We start from the raw sequence: 7,761 nt of genomic DNA, 5'->3' as shown, positions 1-7,761 counted from the left end.
CTGGGTGCCACATGAATAAGGGATGGACCGGACTCATTGCCACACGGAGCACGTTTGCGCCACTGGCCTGTTACAGAGACCCTAGTGTTTCTAGGACAGTTTTATTCTGTAGTCAGATTTTAGAGGCTTCCTGACACAGCAGGTCACAAAGTCCACTTTTTCATGAGCTTACGTCTTGCTTCTCAGTCTGTTTCAGGAGTGGGTTCCAGCTGGCTAAACAGAAGGGATGGATGACTGCGAATTACATCAGCAGAAGACAGAATAGTTCAAAGCGTGAGGCTAGACCCACTGGCTAAGACTGTGCTTTTGCAACTGGCTCTTTGCTAAAGCTGACAAAGAGAAGAGTAGAGTCCTCAGCAAATCAGAAACTGAACAGTAACTCCAAGGTGCTATCCATGCACAATTTTCCTGCAATGATCTGACCACAAGACAAGGTTATGGTGCCCATTCAAAATCCACCCCTCAATGAGAAAAATGTACTTTTGAGAGTGCGCTTTGGAAAAATCCAGCTGACATTTTTGTTTTGACTTTATCAAACAAATGAAACAAAAATACAACCTTGTCAAAACAAAACATTAATTTAATTTTGATTTCATCAGCTTGACCCATGTCATAGCATACTTTAGAGTCAAAACAGTAAGATTGTTATGCAATGACCCGTCCTAATATTATGGCATGCCAATTAAATAGACAAAACTTTAAGACTTTTATGCTATATTATAAAAGTCAAAACAAATGTTTCAATAAGCCAGAAAGACTTGTACCTTCTTTGAAAACACTGTCAGAATCGACACCTCGTCTGCCTCCTCCCAGGCCATAGATTCCCCAGAGACACGTGGTATGCATAGCCCTTGATTTTCTGAGAGGATCTGTCAGCTCTTCTTAGTGAGAGAGGGCAGCCCTTAGCATCACTATGGAGTCACAAGCAGAGCTACAATGGAGGATACCAAACCCTGCAGATTCAGCCCCTGCAGCTACCTCTCCCACACATCCTTAGGTGCTCCTTGGCATCATGTCATATGCTATCACCTGGATGGCAGGGACATCTAGATGCTCCACACTTGTATTAAGACTTGTGCAGGCATGGTGCAAAAAACATGTGGTTTAAAAGAAACGGCAGTGTTACGACCTTGACCATGGTGTAGCCTTCAACAGCACAAAAAGCTGACATCTCTGCTGCCTGTGGACCTGTTAAAACAGGGAGATATTCTACAGTAAGTGGGCAAGACTAACAGGTGAATGAAATGCAGAAAGTATCAGGAGAGGTGCTCATGTGCAAGAATAGCAGTATCTGTTGACCAAGGTTCTCAGCAGGCACTATGGCACTGAGGTGTCAGTATCAAAGGCTTATTCTCTCTGGAAAACATAGCAAAGTGTGAGTTTTAAGGAAGAATTGGAATAGTAGCCCTCCAGGTATATCCCATTCCATCTTGGCTTTGAAATGGGATGAGAGAAAACATGTCTACTCAAATAGGAAGCTAATGAATAGCCAAATGAAGAAGGGCATGAAGGTTAATGGTAGTAGAGGACAGCATGGCAGGTGTGCTAGAAATAAGGCAGTGAATGACTAAGTCAGGATTGGCCTTTAGGGAAAGGACAAGCTTGTGTGCAACACTGTGGTGAAAGGATGTCCAAAAGAAGTTATGATGGAAGCTCACTGGAGATAATTGACTGAGCTGGTGCAGCTGCATAAAAGAGAGGAGGCTGCAGTCAGGATAGAAGAATGAATTTTTGCTGTGCAAAGAAGGGAGGTTAATTCTTAGGGGGACTGCAAAAGGAAAATCTGTAAATGTCAGAGATGCCCTGAACATAAGCTGAGATGATTCTTGGATGGGTTGGGGGTTGCATGATAATGAGTCTTTGGGCAAGTATGCCTTATCGACTTAATAATACCATTTACAATTATATACCTTGATATAGATTAGGACTGTACTTTCCAAGACAATATCTGGGAAATAGGAAAGTACCACAAAGGGGACAGATTTAGAAGAGCTCTAAGCTCGTGAGAACACAGGATTGCTTCCAGCAAGCCATAGACTCTTGATGACTGTTGCACTAGGACTGGAGGAATGGGAGGATCCAGCTCAAGGCAAGAAGCAAGAAAGATATCAGAGCCTGCTTTTAGGGATCAATACCTTATACAAAGGAATTCAAAAGGCTGGAAGAAACAGGAAAGCTTGCTGGAAGAGCTTTGCCATCTGCCAAGGGCACTGAAATCCAAGGATCTCCTAAGACCTCAAGGGCCCCAGGAGGACAGAAAAGTCACATGCAAGTGTTTGCTGTTTTACCTGTGTCTGTTGGCCCCTTGTACTCTTTTGTAGAAAGTTTCTCTGCAAAGTCTGTGTTCCTTGCTTTACTGGACGTGTGTCCCTAAAGAGAGAAATCGAGGCTGCTCAGTCTATATTCTGAAGGCTATCTTACAGCCTGCCACGTAAAATCCCTTGGGCTGTAGGCCATTCCTGGTCACCACCTTTCGTGGGGGCAATTCAGGAAGAGGCTGCATGTTGGCTGAATTGCTCTGGCAGTAACATACCATTCCCATATGTCATTTTCTGGGGCAGAGCATGAGGGCTGGTGGTGTAAGAGGCCTGTCCTCCCTCATAATAAGGAGGGACTCAAGGCCCCAGGAAAGATGTGCAGAAATCAGCTGATTTGCCTTGCAAGTCAGAGAGGGACTGCATGGCTTCTTGGCATCCCTTGCTATTTTCTCAGGTTGTCAAAAGTTACAAAGTGCATCAGGTCGGACTAGAGGCTCATTTACCACAGTAATCACTTTCAACCCAGTAGGAAATGCTTAGGGAAAGCATATTAGACGCTTTCCATTAGACCAGAATGTATCAGAACAGAGTCATCTCTCACTTCAAGTAGCCTTTGAGCTTCCAGCAACCAGCATTGAAGGGTTTTCTTGAGTTGGGCACTGCCTCAAGAGTTCAGTGGCACTTATGCCCTAAGTGCCTCCTGACCCTCTCTGAACTGTCTGCCACCGTGATACCCCCTGGGAGAGCCCCATCTCAGGCTGATAGGACTCTTGCTGTACCGTGGGAAAGCTCTGAAGACTGCACAATTCTGCCCTACAGAGGCTTGGGCCACCCAGCAGAGTCCTATGGTGCCATCACAACCCATCTCCTCCCAGGGACAGGACCCTTCCTTGCAGGCAGGTGATCTGGGCTGAGGAAATGAGTTCCTCACCTTTTCATTTCCTATCTTGTGAGAGACTGACTAACCATCCTCACCGAACCTCGGTTTTTGAGATGTGATTTCCATTAGGACTACTCTGTCTTCCAGCACTTTGGGTTTTTTGTTTGTTTGTTTGCTTGTTTTGCTTTGCTTTGTTTCTGATGCCTTATGCGCTTTGCACATAAAAGAAAAAAAGAAAAAAAGAAAAAAAGAAAAAAAGAAAAAAAGAAAAAAAGAAAAAAAGAAAAAAAGAAAAAAAGAAAAAAAGAAAAAAAGAAAAAAAGAAAAAAAGAAAAAAAGAAAAAAAGAAAAGAGAAAGAGACAATGCACACAAACCCCTGGCTTTTCCAGCCCCTAGTTTCTTTCAGTGGTACCAGATGTTCTCCCACAGTGGCATTCTGGCTGGTGGCTCTTGGCTTGACTGATGCGTTCCACTCCAGTAGTTCCTCCTTCAGGCACAGCTCAGTTGTTGGCTCTCAGATGCCTAGGTCTGGCACGTCTCTTAACTTCCACTACTGAGGAAAGAGAGCATGGCAGTGCTGAAGGCACTCAAAATAAAAGGAGAAAAATTAATAGGCAGGATATTTTAAAGACCATAAGTAATACGATGAAGAAAATTTTAGGAGCAGGAAGCAGTCTTACCCTGACCTTTCTCTGTCAGACAGAATTACTTTTATAAATTACTGAATTGCTAAAAGCCTATACAGGCCTGCCACCGGCTAACTAAAGAAAATGGCTTGGGCTCAGTCCTTCAGGACTGATCCACAAGCAACATATGTCCCTGCAGCTAGGTAGGAAACATTTCTCACGGCTTCAGAGGATCTTGAATTCAGCCCTTCACAACGTTACTGTGGAATCCTGAGCGTAAATAGGAGCGATGGTCCTGGGCTGCCCATCAAATAAGTCCCTTCCCTGGTTCAAGTCACATGCAGCTGCTCTTGTTTCTGTGAACTGCAGATTAACTGCTGGTGAAAAGGACATCCTCTTGCACTGGCCATCTACCCCCTTGGAAAATGACACCATCTCATGAAATGTAGCCATCATGCTCACATTCCCAATGATGGAAAATGAAGCCAAAAGCAATGAATTTTATTTTATCTTTATTTCCCTCCACTTTTGTGTTTCTGAGCATTCAGTTGTTTGGCCTGGCTGATGTCTGGCTTGCAGGTTGAGTAATGCTGCTCTAGTCCATGCAGGGCCCTGGAGAGATGTTCCCACTTATTGCCCTATTGTCCCAGGGATGAAGGAAGTGGGTTTTATTCATGAATGCACTTACAAGCATCCTGGTGGTTGGAACAAACTGCACGTCTAGCTAGACTAAAATAAAACTTGAAGAACATTTTTGCTTCTAGAAATCCTTAGTCAAGGTTTTAAGGAATAGTTTATCTTTGAGTACCTTTTTTCAAGGAAGTGAGGCAGGCTTTAAATCTCCTTTGCGACATGAAGCTTAAACTATAAAGCTTCTGGGCAGCCTGGAGGGAGATTTATTCTCTTCCAGGTTTTCACATTGGTCTCTTGGATGGAAATTAAAGTATGCAGTTCCTATGCTTTCACCAGGTAACTCCTTGGGGAGTTACACCCAGTACAATGATGTCTGACTAGAAAGCGCTGAAAACACCAAAGACTAACCAGCAAAGAGTCACCCACTTTTCTGGATTATATGAGCAGAAATGTGATGGAATACAGCCAGTATCACAGCAGAACTGACCAACAGGTACATATAGATATACAGATATACAGATATACACACACATACATAGGTGTATATATATATATATATATATATATACACGCGCACACACAAATGTTTTGTAATGATTGGAGAAGATAATAAAGCACATGTACACTAGGGTATTTTAGCCAATAAGGAGGCTAATTTGGTAAACCAGATAGTCTATGTGCACGCAGGAGCTCCTTGCCTTCTGCATTATCACTCAGATACTTCCTGTCTTCCTGTCGTTCACATACATACCAAGAAACACAAGTTGTAAACAGGTTCAGTTGCTAAGGCTCATGCCTCTCTCTCCGTCTGGAGCGCTTTGCGGTTTTTGGCACACGTCCAATTGCCCTCCAGCCTCCCGCTGCCCTGGCACTTGGAGCAGTCTGTCAAGGTCACCTCCGTGCTCCTGGGCCACACAGTGTGAGTGCATGCAGCCGTCCCTCTCATGCTAGGCCTACTGACCAGCCCCTGGCGGGTCAAGCATCCACCAGGCCGAGAAGATCTTAGCCCTACCGAGCTAGACTGTATCTGTCTGGATTCCTTCTGCATCTCCCATTTCTGGTGTCCTCCCTCCTTTCTTCCTCCTGCCGAGATGCCATCTAGTCTGCCTAGGAACAGCAGGAGGGGACATTGCTGTCCATCAAATAAAAACCTCGGAGCTATAGTTTGTAGACACTATCCACTGCTCTGTCTTGGAAGCAGCACTTTAAAACATACCACTGTGTGCTCAGGCAAGTGGAGACAAGAAGACCAGTGCATGAGCAGCCTTAGCAATACCAGTTATTGACACTGTAAGGTGCTCTTTGCTTTGTCACATTTTCGTGCCAAAAGTTGAATTCAGCTGTGGGAAACATGTCAGCATTTATCCCACTCCACTGTAAAAAAACAGAGCTATGATAAATATTGTTTCTGATTACAGACAATTATGCATTGTTGCTTTGGTTCGGTTTTTCAAGTTGCCTTTCGGCTCCCATAGCAAGGTTTGGAGGGGCCAGTAATAGCTTTTATTGGACCAACTGATAAAGGCAGAAAAAACACACAAGCTTTCAGACACCGCTTAGGAGGACATATATGGACAAAAGTTCACTTGTTTTTCTCCACCCATAACATGTGGTCCAGTAAAAGCTGTACTTCTCCCTATGTCTCCTACCTCATTTAAGCCCAAATACCTGCCACAACACCACAACCGCTCTCATCTCCCAAGAGATGCCCAAAATGTGCAGCGTCTGGAGTGAGTGGTTTTCCCCTTTTGCAGGACTGCAGGATCTGGCATTTGTTTTTCAGTGGGGCTCCTTGCTAATGGCCACACGGTCGGCCTGGTGAGTGGTTTCCTGGGACACAAAAGCACTCGGAGGAAAATGAGAAGCCAGGAGCCCACATCCAGCTCATGCTCACAGCATGGTGGTCCCACGGGTAGTCAGGCCACCCCGAAGATTGTGCAGTGGTGCTGCTCCTCCCTGTTCTGAACTGCTGCAAAGCATCTAAAAGCATGCACAGCTACCTCTGCTTTTGGTTGTGGTTCTGCTTTGGCTTGGTATCTCTCCCGCTTTAGTGGTCTGCAGAGAATGCACAAGCAGCCCCATGTTGTGGCAGTGCAAAGACCAGACAGAGCACTCATGCAAGTTCCCCTTAATTCCCATAAGTGCTAGCAAAAGGTCAGCCCCCAAGAAATGAAAAGTGATGGGACAAAGCTCTGCCATAGGCTTCTGCACCCAACTGTGTTAAATCAGTCACCATCTCTTGGTGCTACCCCTAAACACTCTTCCACACCCTAAGGTACTCTGTCCTCTGTTCTCCTGACCCCATAAACACCCTGTTCTTGCTCCAGCCTCCCATTTGCCTAAGTGCAAGGTGCCTTCCCAGGGCTGGTTCACCAAGACATGACCCTCTCCTCTTTTGCCAGCTCATTTCTACACTGACATGGCAAAGTGGCTCAAAAATGCCCACACTAGCGAGCAAAGACAGTTCAGTCCTTTCTGACTCCAGAAGCCCATGGGACAGGGCTCCCTAGCATGGGCATGGTAAGAAAGCCAATGGAGAGCGTTGCATCTGGCTCCAAGCTCACAGGTCCCTCACAGCACCATGTTGTACCAAGCAGACTTACCTACCTCGGTATTTCTGCACCAACCTCCACTTCACGGTACCTGGAGACATGGGCAGCATCACAGTTGCTGTGGCAGCCTCCCCCACTGACTCAGCTACCCCTCCACCAACACTTGCCCAAGGCTGCCCAGCCACTGCTCGCTGTCAAGGCAGGAAGCTGCCCTGCACGCCTGTGGCCCCTCCACCTCACTGCAGATCAAGCCCACGCAAAAAAACTGCCTTGCTGCATATAGCTCCACATGCCGCCTCTGCTCAGGCCCCCTGTGCGGCAGAGACACATTGGCACCACTGCTATTCAGGTCTCCTGTGCTCAGTGCAGAGAAGGGGGGAGGTGGGGGAAGAGGCTTTGGGCCCCCATAAGCTGCATCGCAGCCTGTGAATCAGATGTCTTGCTAGTTCATATCCATCTCAAATACAGCATCCTTCCCACTAAATTATAACACAGCGGGGAAGGACGTTGACCAGCATAAAAGAAATTTAAAGTTGCAATTGACATTTATGCTTGAGTTCCAGTTTTGCGATACAAATGGCTCGGTGACTCTCAGCATGGAGCTGGTCTTTGGCTATGCATTTCCCAGCCTTTACAGGTTAGGTTATAGGGAAAAAAAAGAAAAAAAATTTTAAATTGTTCTGCCTTTTTATTTAGAAGCTTGGCTTCTCAAACGTCCCAGACTTTAGGTATCCGTTCCTCTCTTCAAGTAAGAAGGTGCTTGTTCGGTCTGGTCTTTTGTAGATCACTTTCCCAAGCCACCAGGTTAGGG

At 45.7% G+C, this 7,761-nt stretch overlaps 1 long non-coding RNA gene across 1 annotated transcript; it reads right to left on the bottom strand.

Moving 5' to 3' along the window:
* Positions 1–706: 706 nt before the first annotated feature.
* LOC104151694 (uncharacterized) lies at positions 707–3,789 on the bottom strand. Its single transcript, XR_695845.2, has 3 exons — positions 3,514–3,789; positions 2,289–2,370; positions 707–1,188 (listed from the first exon to the last, which is right to left on the bottom strand). It is a non-coding gene; the product is annotated as an uncharacterized lncRNA (long non-coding RNA).
* Between the last annotated feature and the right edge of the window lie 3,972 nt (positions 3,790–7,761).

The sequence above is a fragment of the Struthio camelus genome, chromosome 3 (assembly GCF_040807025.1).
Source record: "Struthio camelus isolate bStrCam1 chromosome 3, bStrCam1.hap1, whole genome shotgun sequence".
NCBI classification, from domain to species: domain Eukaryota; kingdom Metazoa; phylum Chordata; class Aves; order Struthioniformes; family Struthionidae; genus Struthio; species Struthio camelus.
This window is presented reverse-complemented; position numbering and strand designations above follow the sequence as displayed.